The 22869-nt window shown below is 46.5% G+C and overlaps 1 protein-coding gene across 4 annotated transcripts in view; it reads left to right on the top strand.

The window, feature by feature from the left end:
• The window catches only part of OTUD7A (OTU deubiquitinase 7A), a 316185-nt gene that overhangs the window by 205547 nt on the left and 87769 nt on the right, over nt 1-22869 (top strand). The window lies entirely within an intron of this gene.

The raw sequence follows: 22869 nt of genomic DNA, 5'->3' as shown, positions 1-22869 counted from the left end.
AATGCAGGAACATTTGACAACTTGAGAAAAAATGTCATCCAGTGTACACAGAAGTACCAAAATCCTGTATGCATAAATTATCTTTCCATGCATTACTAATGGATAAAGACGTCGTACAACTTTTTTAAAATTATTTTTTAAAGAGGTCCTGTTACTTGCTCAAAAATGTTGAGTTAAATACATTGTAAAAATCCCTGAGCTACCCTGATTCTCTGCTCCATTTTGCGTGGTGTCACTCCATTCCAAAATATTCATTCACATCTGTTGCTTTTATAGTTACGTATGTTAAACCTCTGTTTGCAGTTCATCTGGTCGTTTCTTCATCCCTCCCTCTTCCTCCCTCCCTCTTCATCCCTCCCTCCCAGAGGCAGTCCATCACAGCGCAGCAGCACCTAAGACTGCTAGATCGGCTTCTGGGAGGAAGGGGTGAAAGCAAACACCTCCAGAGAAGACTCTGGAAAAAAAAAAAAACGCTTACTTGAGATCAAGTAGAGATTTCACATACTGCACTTCAAAGCAACAAATGTGAGTATCTCTGCAATATAGTCACGCAGCACGAAACCAAAAATATAGGCCGAATCATGGCAGATCAGATATTTTTTACAAGGTATCTCACTCAATTTTTTGAGCAAGTTAAATCACCAGCTAGAGATTGGTGGTGTAAAAAATTGTTCACAATTGTTTCCATGGGGATCATCCTCGTATTCATTGTAGACCTCTCTGCAAGGCGATAAGTTCCATTTGTAGCCTAACAAAGTGTCTTGTAAGAGCTGTGTGGTAGGCATCAGTGTTTAAAATGAATTAGATTCACTGATTATGGCTCTTGTCATTTACAGTTTACTGGTTCCTCTTTGTATAGAGATATGAAGGGCAGAGGGATGTGCTTCTCAAGCAATTAGCAGCAAGGGTCTGGGCCACTAAAACTTAAGGGTGTCCAAGATCTGCTGATTAAAATATACTTTTGAATGTGGCACAACCCCTTTAAGCGCAGTACCCCTTCAAGGAGATGCTGCAGGCCACTGGTTGAGGCCAGATCCTTATCTAACCTTGTGGTATTTGCAGCCCTGAATTTTCGTTACAATATAGCTTCATCAGGAATTTTTGCTGACACATACTTAATCTATAATCGCCAAAAGGGGCTGGCCTTGCCCCTCCGCCCTCTGTACTGCTTCTCTCTCAAGTCTCCTGTGCAGAGGTGGTGCTGGTCGGGTATGTGGATATAGGTTTTTAGGTTTTTTTTCTTACACTGCCCTGGGGTGGTTACGGGTAACTTTTATAGTTCTAAAGGCCCCCTTTTAAACTAACAAAGTAATATATTCATTGTATTGCTGTACTTAATATATTTATCAGTCTTCTAAACAAACCAGTTTGTTGCATGAGACATTTTCCATTTACCTTCTATTACAGGCAGTGACTTGGTAATCCTGTATTTTATAGAGGAGCGCTTATTTTATATGGGTGTTAAATAAATTATCTATGAGACCAGAGTTTGACCCCTATCACTTATGTCTCCGGTGGGATCATAAAACCAGTTAAATTTTCTTTCTTTTCTTTTGTTATGGGCACAATTTCAGGTCAATAAATAATTTTTCAGATTCCATTATTTCCTGTTCTACCTTCTAATCTCATAAGCACATAAGCATCTTGTTGTTGATGTAATGTACAATCTCTTATAAGGAGACTAAAGACACATTTCTCATTACCGTTTCTTCTCAGTTCTTTACATTAGGGATTTAGCGGTGTATAAAATGTGCCATATTTTAGAGGACATAGTGCATGCGCCCAGGATTTCTATATTGGGGCAGACCCTGAAATTTTAAACATGTTTGTAGCTAGAAGTGTTATTGTAAATGAAGACCCTTGAAGATTCAGAAAGCAAGGCAACTGCAAATGAAATATCCCCTCCCGTTTTATGTCTACAGCTTCTAACGCTCTATACTCTGACCTGGCAGTCACATCATTTATTTATTTTATTATATAGGGCCATTAATTCCACAGCGCTTTACAGACATCATCATCATCATCACTGTCCCCTTTGGGGCTCACATTATCTTCCATCTGTCCCTTCAACTTACTACTGTGCATTTGGCAATTTAGCAAGAAGTATGGAATAAATAAAGGGGAGCATACCTGCAAGATCACATATCTTAGTTTCTTTGTTGTCTGTTAACATGTAGACACATACAGTAAGTCTGCATCGAAGCTGTCTATCTTTAAATCAAGGTTGTTTGTAAATTTGCTTTATTTATTATTAAAAAGATGATTGCAAATCTGTAGATGCACAGATCCACAGCCATACATTAAAAAAAGCACTGAAAAGAGAAATTTCATGCTGCTCACCACTCCTGTAGAAGCATGGGAACGTTCTGACCAAATGTAGAACAATCAGAAATGTGAGGAAAATCCAGCTTCTGATAAATTATATAAAAAATCCAAGCTTTTATTGAAGCATATCAAAATCCAAAAAATTAATTTTTTGGCGACGCATTTCGAACGCTAACTGCGTTCTTCCTCAAGGCCTAATGGGAAATTATTCCCACCTACCTTAAATCCACATAGAATACAAATGATTGGATAAGAAACACAATGACACACAGTTCATTAAAATTTACAAAAAAAAACAACCCTAAACAAATCAAAAGACACATGATATATACAAAATAACACCAAATATAATATGCTCCCTGTTTACTGTAATGAATTTTTTGGATTTAAATATTTTTCAATAAAAGCTTGGATTTTTTATACCATTTATCAGAAGCTGGATTATCTTCAAATTTCCGATTAAAGAAGCACTCCCATCAAAATTTTTATCTTCTTAATATATTGCAATCATCATATTATATAGCACTATGTGCTTACAATTGCTCATTTTGCCTTTCTACCCAGATAGTTCGTCTTTTTTTTCTGCTCTATATAGAAACAGGAAGTCTCTTTTCCTTGTATGAGTCATCCCCTCTTCAACTCCTGACCCAGCTTCTCCACTCCCCCCCCCCCCCCTACCTGGGACATTTGTAGTGACCAATGAGTCATGCAGGTAAAATTGATCTGTTTCTACATAGAGCTTAGAAGCATTCAGGTTATCAGATTTAATCACATGATATCATAGACGTAATGGAAAAGAGAAAAAAATATGGGGTAGAAGAGCAAAATGAGCAATTGTAAGTATACAGTGCTACATAATATGATGACTGCCATTTATTAAGAGGATACAAATTTTAATGGGAGTGCTTCTTTAAATAACTTAGGAGCTGTCCTAGGACTGCATTTATTCTCAGGAAAGTCAGTTATTGAAATCTGTGTCATTGGAACCTTATACACCGCTGCTCACCATTATTAGCACCCCTTCATTTTTTCATAGACTGTACAATATCTTCTTAAATAAATGGAAATGTACCAAAATTATATCCTCAGGATTTTTTAATTAGTGGTCCAAAGTAATACAACAATAAAAGATTGTTTTTCAACTTCCATGTTGCAATTTCAAAGAAGAAACAGGATAAACAGCATGTGTAGCAATAAAGGCACCCCTAATTGATACTTAGTTGCACACCCTTTGGCATTGCTGACAGCCTCCAAACGTTTCTTGTAGCCATCTATAAGCTTCTTGCACTTCTCAGCTGGAATTTTTTTCCACTCTTCCTTTGCAGTTTGTTCAAGCTCTTGAATGTTTGCAAGGTTCTTTTTCCCAATGGCAGATTTCAGCTTACCCCAAAGATTTTCAATGGGATTGAGGTCAGCACTCATTGCTGGCCATTTTAAAACAGTCCATTTTTTATTTTTCAACCATTCCTGTGTACTTTTGTATGTGTGCTTTGGGTCATTGTCTTGCTGGATCTTTGACTCAACCCAAGTTTTCTTACACTGGGAAGGACATTTTGCTGTAAAATCTCTTGATAATTCTCTGATTCAATGATTCCTGTGATACGGTCAAGGCCTCCAGTAGCGGATGCAGCCAAACAGCCACACAGCATTATGGATCCTCCACCATGCTTAACTGTTGGTAAGGTGTTATTTTCCATAGAAGCTTCATTGCGCCGTCTGTAAACAAACTGTGGCTTTGCATTGCCAAAAAGCTCTATTTTTGTTCCATCTGTCCACATAACATTTTCCCAGAAGGATTGTGGTTTGTCAAGGTACTCTTTGGCAAAGATCCATCTTTCTTTTTTATGTCTTTTCTTCAGCAATGGTTTCTTCCTTGGCCTTCACCCATAAAGCTCTACATGGTTTAGTGTGCAGCGTATGGTACTTGTTGAAACCATGACCCCAGACTGTTCCAGGTTGGCCTTCAGGTCATTGGATGTTTGACATGGTGTTTTTTTCCATCATTCGCACGAACCGTCAAAGACATCTGTTGTCAATTTTCCTCTTTCCCCAATGTCTAGGGAGATTATTGACGGTTGCATGCTTGGCAAACTTCTAACATTGCGCCCTGTTGAAACTGGGATACCAATGTCTTTGAAGATGGCCTTATACCTGTAACGGGTCTGGGAGGCGGAACCTCTGAGCTACTATACAAGGGGGCGGTCCTTGTAAGGGAGCGGGTGGCGACCAGGGAAGACGGGCAGGCAGTCACAGCAGGTGACCGGGACAGTCTGAGTGAACGGGCTGGAGGTCACGGCAAGTGACCTCGGCAGTCTCTGGATGAACGGGCAGGAGGTCACGGCAAGTGACCGGGGCAGTCTCTGGATGAACGGGCAGGAGGTCACGGCAAGTGACCGGGGCAGTCTCTGGATGAACGGGCAGGAGGTCACGGCAAGTGACCGGGGCAGTCTCTGGATGAACGGGCAGGAGGTCACGGCAAGTGACCGGGGCAGTCTCTGGGTAAAGGGTTGGTACGACCTGTGGCGGCTGATGGTAGACGTGAGCTCCCAGGTGAGCAGGCGAGAGTCTCTGGATAAACGGGTGGTCACAGCATGTGACGGCGGAGCCTCCAGGAAGACCAACAGACAGGCGGCAGATGAGCGCTCCCAGGTGAGCGGGCAGAAGTCACTGGACAGGCGGGTGGTCACAGCACGTGACTGCAGAGCCTCCAGGTAGGCTAGCAGACAGGCAGCAGATGAGCGCTCCCAGGTGAGCGGGCAGGAGTCACTGGACAGGCAGGTGGTCACTGCACGTGACGGCGGAGCCTCCAAGTAGGCTAGCAGGCAGGTAGCAGATGTGCGCTCCCAGGTGAGCGGGCAAGCTGGTCCATAGACAGACTGACAGGAGTTGGAAGGCAGACCGTCGGACCTCAGGCAAGCAGGAAGGTAGCTGATGTGCGCTCCCAGGTGAGCGGGCAAGCTGGTCCTTAGACAGACTGACAGGAGTTGTAAGGCAGACCGTTGGACCTCAGGCTAGCAGGCAGGTAGCAGAATATCAGGCAGGAATAAGACAGCAAGCTGGCAGGAATCTGGCAGGTATCTGGCAGGTAACTGGCAACGGGACCTGAGGGCTGAAGCAGAGTAGTGAACAGTGCAACAACATTGCTCGGGCACCTCCATTTTGGAGGAGGTGCCTTATATATGGTGAAGTCCTCCGGCCATTGGCCGGGGACTCCTTAGGACGGCGCGCGCGGCCCCTTTAAGAGGGAGGGAGAGCGCGCGCGCCCTAAGCACAGTGGCCGGGAAGGAGCGCGCGCTGCCAGCAGAGCGGGAGGACGACGCCGGGCACGGAGCAGAGAGGTGAGGGGAACAGCGTCCCTGCCTAGCAGAGGGCAGGGACGCCGGCGCTACAGTACCCCCCCCCTTTAGGCCCCCCCTTTTTTAGGCCAGACAGAAATTTAGCAAGGATAAGAGGGGCATGGATGTTCTCCCGGGGCTCCCACGTTCTCTCCTCAGGACCAAACCCCTTCCAATCCACTAGAAAAAAGGTCTTTCCTCTTACCCTTTTGGTGGCAAGAATGTTCTCTACCTCAAACTCGTCCTCAGCAGAAACCGGAGCAGGAGGCGTACCTGTAGACTTGGAAAAAGAGTTAAGAACCACAGGTTTGAGGAGAGATACATGGAAGGAGTTAGGGATCCGTAAGTTGGCCGGGAGTTTCAATTTATAGGCCACCGGGTTGATCTGACTGATGACCTCCAGAGGACCGATGAACCGAGGCCCTAACTTGTAAGAAGGTATCTTGAGTCGGACATATTTAGATGAGAGCCAGACTTTATCTCCAGGACGAAATTGTGGAGGATCCAGGCGTTTTTTGGCAGCGTGTCTTTTCATCCGTTCGGACGACTGAAGGAGTGCGGATCGGGTACTCTCCCAAATGGAGGAAAATTTGCTAACGAGAGATTCCGCAGCCGGGTTGTCCACAGAGGTGGAGACAGGAAAAGGAATCCGAGGATGCTGACCGAAGACTACAAAAAACGGGGATTTGGAGGAGGATTCGCTCTCGTGATTGTTATAAGAGAACTCGGCCCATGGTAGGAGATCCACCCAGTCTGAATGATGGGCATTAACGAAGTGCCGGAGGTAACTGGTCAGGTTCTGATTGATCCGCTCCACTTGACCATTGGACTGTGGGTGGTAAGCGGAAGAGAAGTCCAGGGTGACGTCTAGGAGTTTACAAGTGGCTCTCCAGAAGCGTGAGGTGAACTGTACCCCACGATCCGAAACGATGTGGAGGGGCAGGCCATGAAGACGAAAGATGTGACGAATAAAGTCTTTAGCTAGCTCGGGTGCAGACGGGAGGCCTGGCAGGGGAACGAAATGAGCCATCTTGGAGAAGCGGTCAGCCACCCAAATGACCGTACAACCGGCAGAGACTGGGAGGTCAGTTATAAAGTCCATTGCTATATGCTGCCAGGGGGCAGCAGGTACAGAAAGCGGAAGGAGGCGACCGGCTGGCAGATGTCTCGGAACCTTGTTGCGGGTGCAGGACACACAGGCAGAAACAAAGTCTATTACGTCCTTGTGCAGGGTAGGCCACCAGTAGTGCCGGGTAATAAGCTGGAGGGTCTTTTTCTGACCGGCGTGGCCAGCCAGTTTAGACGAGTGACCCCAGTGAAGGATCTTCTCCCGATCAGGTACTGATACGAACGTCTTTCCGGGAGGGAGACGATTTAGACTCACGGGAGCCACCTGCATTACTCTGGCGGGATCGATGATGTGTTTCGGATCTTCCTCAAGATCAGACACCAGAAAGGATCAAGACAAGGCGTCCGCCTTGACGTTTTTGTCAGCCGGGCGAAAATGAAGAACAAAATCAAAGCGAGCAAAAAACAAGGACCACCGGGCTTGGCGCGGGTTCAGTCTCTGGGCATGCTGGAGGTAAGCCAAGTTCTTGTGGTCAGTGTAAATTATTACCGGGTGAAGAGCCCCCTCGAGCAGGTAACGCCACTCCTCCAATGCCAGTTTGATGGCCAATAACTCTCGGTCTCCTATGGAATAATTGCGCTCTGAGGAGGAGAAGAGTTTAGAGAAGAAGCCGCAAGTTACCATCCTCCCGGAAGATGATTTTTGAGTAAGTACCGCTCCGGCTCCAGAGGAGGAGGCGTCAACTTCCAGGAAGAACTGCTTGTTGCCGTCCGGGCGATGCAGCACCGGGGCGGAAGAGAAGGCCTGTTTTAAGGAAAGAAAGGCCTCCTCTGCTTCGGGCGGCCACTCTTTGGGATTAGTACCCTTACGGGTGAGCGCGGAAATTGGGGCAGTCCGGGAAGAGAAGTGTGGTATGAAGAGGCAGTAGTAGTTGGCGAAGCCCAGGAACCACTGAATGGCCTTCAACCCCTCCGGTCGAGGCCATTTCTCGATGGCAGACAGTTTCTCTGGATCCATTCGTAGGCCGGTCTGAGAAATAATGTAGCCCAAAAACGGAAGCGAGGTCTGCTCAAAGAGGCACTTCTCGTATTTAGCGAAGAGGTGATTCTGCCTGAGCCTGAGCAGGACCTGACGAACGTCCCTCCGGTGAGTCTGGAGATCCGGAGAGAAGACCAAGATGTCGTCCAGGTACACCACTACGCAGGAGTAGAGAAGGTCCCGGAAGATGTCATTGACCAACTCTTGAAAGACGGCAGGAGCGTTACAGAGACCAAAGGGCATTACCAGATATTCATAGTGGCCGTCCCGGGTGTTGAATGCCGTCTTCCATTCATCCCCCTGACGGATACGAACCAGGTTGTACGCCCCACGGAGGTCCAGTTTGGTGAAGATTCTAGCCCCCCTCAGACGATCAAATAACTCCGGAATGAGCGGAAGGGGGTACTTATTCTTCACCGTGATCTGGTTAAGGCCTCTATAGTCTATACAGGGACGGAGAGAGCCGTCCTTCTTTTTGACGAAAAAGAAGCCTGCTCCCGCCGGGGAGGTAGATTTCCGGATGAATCCCCTGGCCAGATTCTCCTCAATATATTCGGACATCGACCGGGTCTCAGCAGCGGATAATGGATAAATACGCCCACGGGGAGGAGTAGTACCGGGTAACAGGTCGATAGGGCAGTCGTATGGTCTATGAGGGGGTAGTGTCTCTGCCTCCTTTTTATTAAAGACATCCGCATAAGACCAATAAGGAATCGGAAGTCCAGGTAGATTAGCTGGGGTAGGAGAAGGACGGACGGGATGGACGGGAACCAGACAGGTCTTATGGCAGTCCTGTCCCCAGCGAAGGACTTCTCCGGTCTGCCAGTCAAGCATGGGTGCATGTCTCTGGAGCCAAGGTAAACCTAGCAAGAGGGCGTGAGAGAGTCCAGGCAGAACATGAAAGGAGATACTCTCAGAATGCAGCATTCCCACCTGCAGAGTAATGGATTCGGTGATGAGTTGGATGGGGCGTGGTAAGAGACCCCCATCCACGGCAGCAACAGACAAGGGTACAGCCAGAGGTTTGGTGGGGATGCGGTATTTCTCTACCAGGGACTGTGAAATAAGATTCCCGGCTGCTCCAGAGTCAAGTTGGGCTAGTTCGAAATAACGGTTCTCCCCGCAGACAATTGTGACTGACAGCAGCAGAGATGGAGAGGATTTATTCTTGTCTAGGTCGACCTCTCTGAGCGAACCTAGACACAGGCGTTTCCCGACCTCTCTGGGCAGGCACGGATCCGATGCTCCATACTGCCACAGTAGAAGCAGCTCCCCTCGGCACGGCGTAAGTCCTGACGGGTTTTGACCATCTTGGTCTGGTCGACCTGCATAGGCTCAGGAGAGTGTACCTGGGGAGAGACGGAGGGAGTGACGGGTTTCTGAAAAGTAGGAGCTAGACGTGGAAACCTCCTCTCACGGATGACCTCTTTGGCACGCTCCTGGAACCGTAGGTCAATCCGGGTGGCAAGAGTTATTAGGTCATCGAGAGTGGTAGGAATGTCCCCACCGGCAAGTTCATCTTTAATACGGCCGGACAGACCCTCCCAGAAGAAGGATACCAGAGCGTCGTTATCCCAGGCCAGCTCCGAGGCAAGGGTACGGAACCGTATGGCATATTGGCCCACAGTGAGACTTCCCTGACGGAGGCGTAGCAGTGATGATGCGGATGAGGTCCTCCGTCCGGGTTCGTCGAAGACTTTCCGGAAAGCCGTGAGAAAGGCAGGCAAGTCGGACACCAGGGTGTCTCCTCTCTCCCATAGAGGATTTAGCCAGGCCAGGGCCTCCCCGGTGAGATGGGACATGATGAAGGCAATTTTGGCCCGGTCGGAGTTAAACTGGTGGGACAGGAGTTCAAAGTGCAGGGTGCACTGATTTATGAAGCCCCGAGCCTGGGCGGAGTCGCCTCCGAAGCGAGGAGGTGCAGAAAGCCGGGGTCCGGGGTAGGATACCATGGTATTAGTGGACAGCGGAGTTGCCGGATTGCGAGTCCTGGCACTGGCGGAGGTTGCTGGCGGAGCAGTCAGAGTGTCCAGGCGAGAATTGACATTCCGCAGGTGACCCAGGATGGACTCCTGTTGGGACCTCTGACGGGACAGTTCATGACACAGGTCCGAGAGCGAGGGAGCCTGGGTGCCACCGGGTTCCATGGCCCGAGCAAACTGTAACGGGTCTGGGAGGCGGAACCTCTGAGCTACTATACAAGGGGGCGGTCCTTGTAAGGGAGCGGGTGGCGACCAGGGAAGACGGGCAGGCAGTCACAGCAGGTGACCGGGACAGTCTGAGTGAACGGGCTGGAGGTCACGGCAAGTGACCGGGGCAGTCTCTGGATGAACGGGCAGGAGGTCACGGCAAGTGACCGGGGCAGTCTCTGGATGAACGGGCAGGAGGTCACGGCAAGTGACCGGGGCAGTCTCTGGATGAACGGGCAGGAGGTCACGGCAAGTGACCGGGGCAGTCTCTGGATGAACGGGCAGGAGGTCACGGCAAGTGACCGGGGCAGTCTCTGGGTAAAGGGTTGGTACGACCTGTGGCGGCTGATGGTAGACGTGAGCTCCCAGGTGAGCAGGCGAGAGTCTCTGGATAAACGGGTGGTCACAGCATGTGACGGCGGAGCCTCCAGGAAGACCAACAGACAGGCGGCAGATGAGCGCTCCCAGGTGAGCGGGCAGAAGTCACTGGACAGGCGGGTGGTCACAGCACGTGACGGCAGAGCCTCCAGGTAGGCTAGCAGACAGGCAGCAGATGAGCGCTCCCAGGTGAGCGGGCAGGAGTCACTGGACAGGCAGGTGGTCACTGCACGTGACGGCGGAGCCTCCAGGTAGGCTAGCAGGCAGGTAGCAGATGTGCGCTCCCAGGTGAGCGGGCAAGCTGGTCCATAGACAGACTGACAGGAGTTGGAAGGCAGACCGTCGGACCTCAGGCAAGCAGGAAGGTAGCTGATGTGCGCTCCCAGGTGAGCGGGCAAGCTGGTCCTTAGACAGACTGACAGGAGTTGTAAGGCAGACCGTTGGACCTCAGGCTAGCAGGCAGGTAGCAGAATATCAGGCAGGAATAAGACAGCAAGCTGGCAGGAATCTGGCAGGTATCTGGCAGGTAACTGGCAACGGGACCTGAGGGCTGAAGCAGAGTAGTGAACAGTGCAACAACATTGCTCGGGCACCTCCATTTTGGAGGAGGTGCCTTATATATGGTGAAGTCCTCCGGCCATTGGCCGGGGACTCCTTAGGACGGCGCGCGCGGCCCCTTTAAGAGGGAGGGAGAGCGCGCGCGCCCTAAGCACAGTGGCCGGGAAGGAGCGCACGCTGCCAGCAGAGCGGGAGGAGGACGCCGGGCACGGAGCAGAGAGGTGAGGGGAACAGCGTCCCTGCCTAGCAGAGGGCAGGGACGCCGGCGCTACAATACCCTTTTGATGTCTTATGTTTGCTAATAGGAGCTGTCTGAGGACATCAGAACTGCCATTTTGTCTTCACCATTTTGCCAAAGGAACAGGGCCTACCATGTGGCTTTTTAAACCACTGAAGTCATCATTCATTGGCTAGTTAATGTCACATGGGCACTGACAATCACAGGAGAATCTCTTTTGTCATTTACAACAAGCGAGTCAAAACTTTTGTCCATACTAAATGTAAAGAGTGCCAATACCAGTGACACAGCAAGCTTTAGGTTTTTCTATTTTTCCCTTCCATTGTTTTTTGTTTTAAATTATCGTTTATCATTTGCTCTTTTGTATTTAACACGAGTGCTTTGTACAAAAAATCTTTCACTAGATTCATATTTTTAGGACATATTCCACATTATGTACTTAACCTTCATGGGTGCCAATAACGATGATCAGAACTGTATGTAGTCCTAATACCAGATGTGAACAATGCCGTCATCTGAGATTTTTGGACACACACAGCCTTATGGCAAAAAACATTAGGCACTGAGGGCCTGGGCATTTCTCAATGAGCAGAGCACATCAGAGATCTATTGGCCTAAAGAGACTTTATTTATCAGAGGAAGAGAGTTGAGGAAGTTGTAAAGAATGGTGAAAGTTTTCTTTTTCTAATAACCTCGTGGAGGACGTCCCTCCCTCGTTCAAGATTGTATGAAGAGGAATAAAATTCATGAAAAGCTTTAGTCATTTCAGAAGTTAAATCTACAGTTTTGTTGTTAGAGTTTTTAATGTTATTAATGTTGTGTTTTCCTTGTTTGCCAATGGAAAAATGAGCCTCTATAATTTCCACCATAATCTAAAGTACCCCAACATGTTCACTGCTCAATTCCTTGTCAGAAGGAAAAGGAACTGCACTGGACTCCAAAATCATATACTTCTACCCAAGTCACTCCCTAAAATGATATCGAAGTTTTGTAATGAAGCAGTCTGATACTGACCGTTGCCGGAGATGCAGCTCTCTTAAGAGGTGGGCACTACACATTTGGTATGATTGCTATCAGAAGCTTCTGGAAAGATGTAGGACACAAAGTAAAACGCATCGGGCTATTAAACTGAGTTAAAGGCTAAGATGGTTGTTCTATCACTTCCTTTTGCAACATGTAAACCTTCTAAACACAACCTCTCGACAAACCTGTCAGCTGCAGCCAAATTACTGATACCTCTCCATTATTTACAACCACATCCCTCACCGCCAACTCCCACCATTAATAAATGGATAAATAAGACTCAACAACTTTTCAGACTGGAAGAGATTTCAAGTTGGGAAACATTCTCACACTCTACCTTTATACAGCTATGGTCGTCTTGGATCACCTGATGCTCTTCATTTCAACAAACCAGACCCACAGTTCTTAAAGAAAAACGGCCATCAGGTTTTCATACCCCAAACTAATGTCACCTATATAAAAGTACTGTAATGCTGATTACATTCATGCCTTTATTTTAGAAATCTGGGTTTAGGTTTTACAGAAATGTATTGGTGAATTGTTATGCAAATGAGCTGCAAGTGCAGCGGGGAGGGCAGTGCACTCGCAGCTGTGCTACCTCTCTTTATTTTGTAAAAGCTCTGAGGAAGCCCAGCATTACCCTTCCTCTTTCCTCCCTTTTTATATTATTGTTAAGTTCTTATATTATTAAGATCTATATTATGTCACACTCGTATATTTGAAATAATCATTAATACTGGGAGCATTATTCTTCCATGTGTAATTCTGCATAGATCTCTGCTTTTCATCGTTAGGGCTCTTTCACACGTCAGACCATGTTTTGACTGCAAGAGTTTCACCAGTGTTTCTGATCGGAGTCTTATCAGGGTATGGTCAGTGAGTCAGTTTTTACCATAAGTTTGGTCAGAGTTTCATCAATTTTTCTCGAATAGGAAAAAAAACTGATGGAGTTTTCTCAAGCTTCTCTGATCAGTCGGTAAAAATGGACCGTGCATAGATGGCATCCAATTGCTGTCCGATTTTTTTTTCAAGGATCTATAGACTTGCCTTGGTGAGTTTGATCTGATACTCCGATCAATATCGGACAAGTCTCTGTGGTCTTGTGCCAATTAGGAATGAGCGGACCCATGAGTTCTGGTACCCAACCCGAATTTTATTCCAAAGTTCAGTTCGTGTACCAGAACTGTACCCAAACTTGAGCTAGAACCCGAACCCCATTGAAAACAATGGGGACCCGAACCCCATTGAAAACAATGGGGACCCGAACCCCATTGAAAACAATGGGGACCCGAACCCCATTGAAAACAATGGGGACCCGAACTTTTGAGCTGGAAATTTCTCTTTCTTTCTCTCTCTCTCTCTCTCTTTCTACAACGGACTTTCTCTGGAACTCTGAACATTGCAACGGACTTCCGGGACAAGTCCATGTTCGCTGTTTAGCGCTGGACACTAACTGTCCAGTACGAACGTGGAACTTTTAAGTTCAGGTTTGCTCATTTCTAGTGCCAACTGCTCAGTCAAAGAAAAAAAATGAACTATCAAAGGTACAAGTGCTATCTGTAAAAATACAGACAAGTATGAGAAAAGGCCTTAGGGCTCATTTACACTTCAGGTTTTTTTTTTTTACATACGAGTGATATTTGTGTTTTTCAAGGATAGCATTCGTACCTGTGTTAGTCTATGGGGTCTGAGCAGTCCTTGCAAAATTGTGGAGGCATGGCCAATATTGATCTGAGTGTTGAATCAAAATCAGAAATGCGAGGCTTATGGGTCAGTGAAAAAATCTGACAGCATTCAGATGCCATCCGTGTGCTGTCTGTTCTTCACTGACTGATGGCTAAGACAAAATGGCAGCGCGGCTTTTAGTGGGAGCATTGGGAATGCTAGCTTACCTTTGTTATTCATTTCTGCGTTCTATATATTTTATGCTATTTGCGAGAAAATATTTTCTTACAAAATTGCCAGTTACAGTGCTCCCTGTTACTTGAGCTGTGATTGTGATTACTTTTTTCTCTAGACGTGATTTAAAAAATCCTTTCTACTATATAACAGAAGTAAAATACCGCCCCAGACTGTCATTATAGCGGAAGCAGTGTAGTGTGGCGTGAGATTTCTCATGTGCCTAATGTGCGTCACAATTGCCTGCTTTCTGGACGGAGAGTCTTGGCATTAGAGCGCTCTCTTGGCAATCGCCAGTAGACCATGGCTGGCCATAGAAGATTCCACATAATAGAGATTTATTCATTTTCTACAAGTTTATCGTTTTCTGGCTTATTTAGTGTATGTTAGAAATCACTCAATTACTTAGAGTATAGAAGAGCTTAGACTTAAAATCTTTGCACAAAATAATTTAATTTTACATTTTTTTCACAAAATAGAGGAGAGAGGAGCTGACAAGTCATGATTAGAGATGAGCGTTGTTCTACTCGAACTGTTCGCCAATCTCAAATTCGAGCTGTTTTGGGCGGTGTTCGAGCCGGTCGGCGAACACGAACAATTTGAGAAAAATTCGGCTGTTCGAGGTTATGTTAGATAACTGTTCGTGCACCAAAATCATAACTGGATTTTTTCTCAGTAATGATGAAAATTAATGTTAATACGCAGTTTGAGTGTACAGCGGGGTGGGGGGAGGGGCAGGGGATGGATCTCTGCAGGAACAATGAAGATCTCCATTTTTTTTTCTCTTTCCCGCATTTGCAGTGGGGAGGTGCAATCTGTCAGCCTATCAGCAGCGCACACACGGAGCGAAGTGCTTTTTTTCACACAAGCAAGGGCATGTGTGATTGGCAGTGTATGTCACATGTCCTTGCCCTATAAGACCAAGCCATTTTCCCCGTCGCCACCATTTTCTCACTGCTGCAGCTGCGTGTTAGACGGCACCGCTGTTGCTGTGTGCGCTATACCTTGTTAATTTCAAGCCAATTTTCGCACAAATATACAGATAGCTTGGGAGTAGGGAATAGTTGTGATTGCAGTCCTTTTAAGGACTAGGTTACAGCATTTCCTACGACTTTTATCAAGCAGGTCTGTGCTCTTAAATAGATAGATTGTGGGAGTAAAGACGAATTGTAATTGGAGTCCTTTTCAGGACTAGGTTACATCAGTTCCTATCAGTTTTTGCCAGGCAGGTCTGTGCCAGTGCTGTGCAAGTTTTTTTCACAGCATTTGGCTGAATCTAGCAAAGCTAATCCTTTTTGGCCTATTGCAGAGTGTGTTAGTCAGTGGAGTAGCCTATCTGTGTTGCAAGATATACCACCTGTGTATAGAATACCAATTTTTTTACTGCACCTAGTGAAGTAAAATCTTTTGGGCATAGCATCATTCTATTAGTCCATCTATACTGACCTCCATCAGGTTGCAAACTGAATATAATTTTTTTCTGCATCTAGCTCTGAAAAAATATTTGGGCTTCTAGCAGTGTGTGGGACTTGGTCTATTAGTCCATCTATACTGACCTCCATCAGGTTGCAAATTAAAAATAATTTTTTTCTTCATTTAGCTCTGAAAAAATATTTGGGCTTCTAGCAGTGTGTGGGACTTGTTCTATTAGTCCTTCTATACTGACCTCCAGCAGGTTGCAAATTGAATATAATTTTTTTCTGCATCTAGCTCTGAAAAAATATTTGGGCTTCTAGCGGTGTGTGGGACTTGGTCTATTAGTCCATCTATACTGACCTCCATCACGTTGCAAATTAAAAATAATTTTTTTCTTCATTTATCTCTGAAAAAATATTTGGGCTTCTAGCAGCGTGTGGGACTTGTTCTATTAGTCCATCTATACTGACCTCCATCAGGTTGCAAATTAAAAATAATTTTTTTCTGCATCTAGCTCTGAAAAAATATTTGGGCTTCTAGCAGTGTGTGGGACTTGGTCTATTAGTCCATCTATACTGACCTCCATCAGGTTGCAAATTAAAAATAATTTTTTTCTGCATCTAGCTCTGAAAAAATATTTGGGCTTCTAGCAGTGTGTGGGACTTGGTCTATTAGTCCATCTATACTGACCTCCATCAGGTTGCAAATTAAAAATAATTTTTTTCTGCATCTAGCTCTGAAAAAATATTTGGGCTTCTAGCAGTGTGTGGGACTTGGTCTATTAGTCCATCTATACTGACCTCCATCAGGTTGCAAATTAAAAATAATTTTTTTCTTCATTTATCTCTGAAAAAATATTTGGGCTTCTAGCAGCGTGTGGGACTTGTTCTATTAGTCCATCTATACTGACCTCCATCAGGTTGCAAATTAAAAATAATTTTTTTCTGCATCTAGCTCTGAAAAAATATTTGGGCTTCTAGCAGTGTGTGGGACTTGGTCTATTAGTCCATCTATACTGACCTCCATCAGGTTGCAAATTAAAAATAATTTTTTTCTGCATCTAGCTCTGAAAAAATATTTGGGCTTCTAGCAGTGTGTGGGACTTGGTCTATTAGTCCATCTATACTGACCTCCATCAGGTTGCAAATTAAAAATAATTTTTTTCTTCATTTATCTCTGAAAAAATATTTGGGCTTCTAGCAGCGTGTGGGACTTGTTCTATTAGTCCATCTATACTGACCTCCATCAGGTTGCAAATTAAAAATAATTTTTTTCTGCATCTAGCTCTGAAAAAATATTTGGGCTTCTAGCAGTGTGTGGGACTTGGTCTATTAGTCCATCTATACTGACCTCCATCAGGTTGCAAATTAAAAATAATTTTTTTCTGCAGCTAGCTCTGAAAAAATATTTGGGCTTCTAGCAGTGTGTGGGACTTGGTCTATTAGTCCATCTATACTGACCTCCATCAGGTTGCAAATTGAATAAAAAAATTTTCTGCATCTAGCTCTGAAAAAATATTTGGGCTTCTAGCGGTGTGTGGGACTTGGTCTATTAGTCCATCTATACTGACCTCCATCAGGTTGCAAATTAAAAATAATTTTTTTCTGCATCTAGCTCTGAAAAAATATTTGGGCTTCTAGCAGTGTGTGGGACTTGGTCTATTAGTCCATCTATACTGACCTCCATCAGGTTGCAAATTGAATAAAAAAATTTTCTGCATCTAGCTCTGAAAAAATATTTGGGCTTCTAGCGGTGTGTGGGACTTGGTCTATTAGTCCATCTATACTGACCTCCATCAGGTTGCAAATTAAAAATAATTTTTTTCTGCATCTAGCCCAGCCAATAGTTTTGGCCTAATACCACAGTTTGGCCACTCAGCTCTGCTCGGTTACCATCCATTGTTTTTTTATGCAAACAACTCCAGAGTTGTGAATTAGTTAACCACCAAAATGAGTGGAAAAAGGCCTGCTGCTGGTGGAAAGGGGAATAGGCGTGTTGGGAAGGGGAAAAAAGGTTGTGTCCGTGGGGTAGGTGCAGAAGAAAGACCATCTTCCAGCCAAACTAAAATGTCTACTTCTTTTAGCGGACAATGTGATAAGATCCCTTTCTTACGGCCACGCCAATCGCTACAAATTCCAGATGAGGCACAAAAACAGCAGGTGCTTCAACGGATATCAAGTGCTCCTTTAAGTGGGCTCTCCTCCACATCAACTTCAACATCACAAATACTCCAGTCCTCAAAGGTGTCACCCAAATCGCACTTGCTTCCTCACAGCTCCCAAATCTCCAGCTGCCCGTCTGAGTATGAGGTAGAACAGATGGTTGAGTCTGCAGAGCTGTTTACTCATACTATAGCCTGGGAATCAGAGGTCGACTCCAGCGCTTCTGTGAATCCAGACGAGGAAATGATCTGCACTGATGCCCAGAATCTTTGAGTCGGATCCAGGACCAGACGCAGAAGGTTCTGACCATAATGTAGACCCTCATTCCCAAACTGTAACTCCTGTTGGTGGAGACAATGAGGAAGACGATGATAAGACTCAAATACCTGATTGGAGCGACAACTTTAGTTTTTTGTCAGGGCAGGAACAGGTTGGCTCTGAGGACGACGGGTGTGATAACGCACAGGGTGATGATGATGAGGTCGGAGATCCCACTTACTGTCAACCCACAGTCAGCCAAGAGATGAGGTCAGCAGAGGAGGTGGAGGAAGATGCTAGTGACGACGAGGTCAGGTTGCGCCTTCCTGGACAGAGACGTAGTACTGGAAGCACGTCAACAACTGCATCCTCAAACACAACTCTGCCTCTCACCACAAGTCGTGGTGACTCTTCAGGTCGCATGGGTGCTAAGCCTTGCATAGCCTGGGCATTTTTTCAGATCGATAAAGATGACCCAACTCGTGTTATCTGTAACATTTGTCAGCAAAAGCTAAGTAGAGGCCAAAAAATACATAGTTTGAGTACTTCATGCATGAACCGGCACATGGACATGAAGCATAAGTTGCAGTGGGAAGCTCAGTGTTCTACAATGCGGCCTAGCCGGCCGGGCCAACCACCGTCTGCCATATCTTGTGCATCCGCGGCCTCTTCATCCTCTGTGACTGGGGGGACAGCAGTCACACCTGTTTTGGGGCGCAGACCTGCCACCTCTTTACCCGCAACAGCCAGCGTGATTGGCAGGTCATCATTTTCTTTGGAGGTGGTAACACCAGCTGGTCTTGAGCGCTGTCCGACATCGATAGCACCACCTTTGGATCAAGGCAACCTAACATGTCCGCCTGCATCTTCCTCACAGACCGGCAGTTTGCCGGGGACACCCTTATCAACCCCGTCTAAGCACAATAGCCAGCCCTCGGTCCCTCAGATGTGGACAAGTAAAAGACCATTTCCTCCTAGCCATGAGAAAGCTAAGAGGTTGAATTTCACCATCTGCAAGCTCTTGGCTACAGAAATGCTGCCTTTCCGCCTGGTGGACACAGAGGATTTTCGAGACCTTATGTCCGTCGCAGTGCCCCAGTACCAGATGCCCAGTCGGCACTACTTCTCAAAGAAAGGTGTGCCTGCGCTCCACCAGCATGTCGCACACAACATCACCGCTTCTTTGAGAAACTCTGTGTGTGACAGGGTGCATTTCACCACAGACACTTGGACGAGTAGGCATGGACAGGGGCGTTACATGTCGCTGACTGGGCACTGGGTAACTATGGTGACAGCAGGACAAGGGGCTGCTGTCCAAGTCTTGCCGTCCCCACGAGTTGTGCGTCAATCCTCTTTATGTCAAAGTTCCTCCACTGCTTCTGCCTCCTCAACCTCCTCTCGGTCTTCCACCTGCACCCAAAGCCTGTCTGGTCATGCCACAAGCTTTCTAACTGCGCAGAAGGGATCCTGCACACCTCCTTACTATGCTGGCAGTAGGGCTCAACGTCATCAGGCGGTTTTTACATTGAAATGTCTGGGAAATGTGAGTCACACAGCTGAGGAGTTGTGGTCAGCTCTGGAGAACCAATTTCATGAATGGTTGTCTCCACTGGACCTGAAACCAGGGAAGGCCGTGTGCGACAATGCTGCAAACCTGGGTGCGGCCCTTCGCCGGGGCAATGTCACACACGTGCCTTGTATGGCTCACGTGTTGAACCTGGTTGTCCAGCAATTTTTAGCCCACTATCCCAGACTAGATGGCCTTCTGCAGAGGGCACGGTCGCTGTGTGCTCACTTCCGCCGTTCGCATCCCGCAGCTCAGCGACTTACATCTCTACAGAAGTCGTTGGGCCTGCCACTTCACCGGCTAAAATGCGATGTGCCTACCCGGTGGAATTCAACTCTGCACATGTTGCAGCGACTGTGGCAGCACCGACAAGCCCTGGTGCAATACGTTCTGACGTATAGCCTGGGCCAACGAGATTCAGAGGTGGGGCAAATCACGCTGGAGGAGTGGTCTCAGATCAGGGACCTATGCACCCTTCTGCACAGTTTTGAAATGGCGACGAAGATGTTTAGTGCTGACGATGCCATTATCAGCATGACTATTCCGGTGATTTACATGCTGGAGCACATGTTAAACAGAATTCGGAGTCAGGTGGTGGCACAAGAGGAGGTGGAGGAAGTAGAGGAGGAGGAGTTGTATGCGGAAGGGCTAACATCTGCAAGGTCCAGACGGTCGGCAGCACCAAGGCGGCAGGCATGTGAGGGTGGGGGAGATGATTTTACCAGGGCGCATGGTAGCAGCCAAACTAGTGAGGAAGGTGCAGGAGCCCAGGAAGAAGTGGAGGACGAACTGATGGAAGACTCATCAGATGAGGGAGACCTTGATCACATTTCTGTTGTGCGAGGTTGGGGGGAGAGGACAGAGGAAGGAAGCATGATTGTTACCTCGCCACCAACACAACAGGGACTTGGTGCTCCTGGATGCGCAACACACATGAGTGCCTTCTTGCTGCACTGCCTGCAACATGACCCTCGAATTGTGAGAATTAGAAATAATCCTGACTACTGGGTTGCCACACTGTTAGATCCCCGGTACAAAAGTAAATTTGCAGAAATTATTCCTGCCATAGAAAGGGATGCACGCATGCAGGAGTATCAGCAGAGACTGTTGCAGAAACTTACATGTGCTTTTCCACAAAATACCAGTGGTGCACGTAGTGAATCTCACAGTTCCAACTTGCCAACCGTGGAACCGTCAAGTGTTCAGCACTCAAACCGTAACAGAACCACAGTATCTGCTGGTAACATCAATTTTGCGGAATCATTTCACCACTTTTTTAGCCCATCCTTTGCAAGGCCACAGGAGACAAGAAGTCTGACACATAGTCAACGCCTAGAGACGATGGTACAGGAGTATCTCCAAGTAAACATTGAAGCCACGACTGTGTCACTGGACCCTTGCTCTTTTTGGGCTTCCAATCTGGATAAATGGCCGGAGCTAGCCACTTACGCCTTGGAGATCTTGTCATGCCCCGCAGCCAGCGTTCTGTCTGAACGTGTGTTCAGCGCTGCTGGTGGTGTGCTGACAGATAAGCGCACGCGGCTCTCCACTGATAATGTAGACAGACTCACGTTCATAAAGATGAACAAATCATGGATCCGAAACGACTTTTCTACCCCTGTGTCATCCTGGGGAGAGTAAAAGCTTGATGATTGGTTAAAATCACCCTACCAACCGTTTTAAGCTTTCAAATTACTAATCATGTTTATCTGTATCTTGACTGGAAAATAATTTGGGCTTTGTAGCAGTGTGCAGCACTGATCCTATTAGGCCATCTATAATAAGCTTCACCAGATTTAAAATTAAAAATAATTTTTAGCTGCATCTAGCCCGGAAAATAATTTTGGGGCTCCGAGATGCGCAAGACACATAAGTGCCTTCTTGCTGCACTACCTGCAGCATGACCCTCATATTGTCAGAATTCGAAGTAATCATGACTACTGGGTTGCCACACTCTTAGATCCCCCAAACTTTTCGATCAACCTTTTCATTTTAATAAAGACCAAAAAAATGGTCATTTTTGAAATTATAAGCATTAGCAGGTTGTTAGAAACTGAAATCAAACAGTTTTCAACTCAAAACTTTATTCTAGGTGATGTTACATTTTCACATAGGACCCCTTGTTCGAAAGGAGCTTCTGAACTCTCTCGTCCATTGAATTTGTCAGGTTTTGGATGGTTTCTGCTTCAATTGTTTTGCATGAGGACAGAATACCCTCCCAGAGCTGTTGCTTAGATGTGAACTGCCTCCCGCCATCATAGACACTCCTTTTAATGATGCTCCAAAGGTTCTGAATGGGGTAGAGGTCAGGGGAGCATGGGGGTCACACCATAAGTTTGTCCCCTTTTATGCCCATATCAGCCAGAGATGCAGATGTTTTATGTGCAGCATGAGATGGTGCATTATCATGCAGAAAAATGATCTTGCTGTGAAATACACGGTTCTTCTTCTTGAACCATGGCAGGAAGTGCTGTTTGAGAAAATCCACATACATTATGGAGTTCATCTTTAGCGCCTTCAGGGATCCTAAAGGGGCCGACAATCTCTCTCCCCATGATTCCAGCCCAAAACATTACTCCACCTCCTCCTTGTTGGCGCTGTAGCCGTGTTTGCGTGGGGTGTCCATCAACCAGCCATCCTCCACTCCATTCATCTGGACCATCGAGCGCTGCACGGCACTCATCCGTGAACAAAACAGTTTTGAAATCAGTCTTCATGTAATGTTTGGCCCACTGGAGCCGTTTCTGCTTGTGTGAAGTGGATAGAGGAGGTCGACAGGATGGCGTATGCACAGCTGCAAACCTCTGAAGGACCCTGCATCTTGTTGTTCGGGGGACGTTGGAGGCACAAGCAGCTTCAAAAACTTGTCTGCTGCTATGACAAGGCTTTTTTGCCGCTGCTCTTTCAACCTGACGTAATTGCCTGTAGGAAAGAGTCCTCAATTTGCCCTTATCAGCACGCACACGTGTGTACTGTGAATCAGCTACATACTTCTTGATTGCCAAGACACTTCATCCTGATCATCGCACAATGTTGATTGTAGTCATGCCTTGACCTAAACACTCCACAATTTGTTGCTTCTCAGCAGCCGACACATCCTTTTTCTTTCCCATTTTGGCAGAAAATGTAGGCTGCTTAATAATGTGAGACAGCCTTCTTAAGTAGTCTTGCCTTTCATTGGACACACCTGCCAAACTAATTAGCACAGGTGTCTGCAATTGCTTACAGTGATATAAAGAGCCCTGACACACATCACCATCAATGAGTTTAACTGACAAACAAACAAATTCTTCCCTTATCACTCCTAAACACTTTTTGCATAATAATTTGGAACGCGGTGTACATGTGCTTTTCCACAAAACACCAGTGGTTCACGTAGTGAATCTTACAGTTCTAACTTGCCAACCGTGGTCT

The sequence above is a fragment of the Phyllobates terribilis genome, unplaced genomic scaffold, assembly GCF_046119375.1.
Source record: "Phyllobates terribilis strain yellow unplaced genomic scaffold, ASM4611937v1 Scaffold_11__3_contigs__length_659146591, whole genome shotgun sequence".
NCBI classification, from domain to species: Eukaryota; Metazoa; Chordata; class Amphibia; order Anura; family Dendrobatidae; genus Phyllobates; species Phyllobates terribilis.
This window is presented reverse-complemented; position numbering and strand designations above follow the sequence as displayed.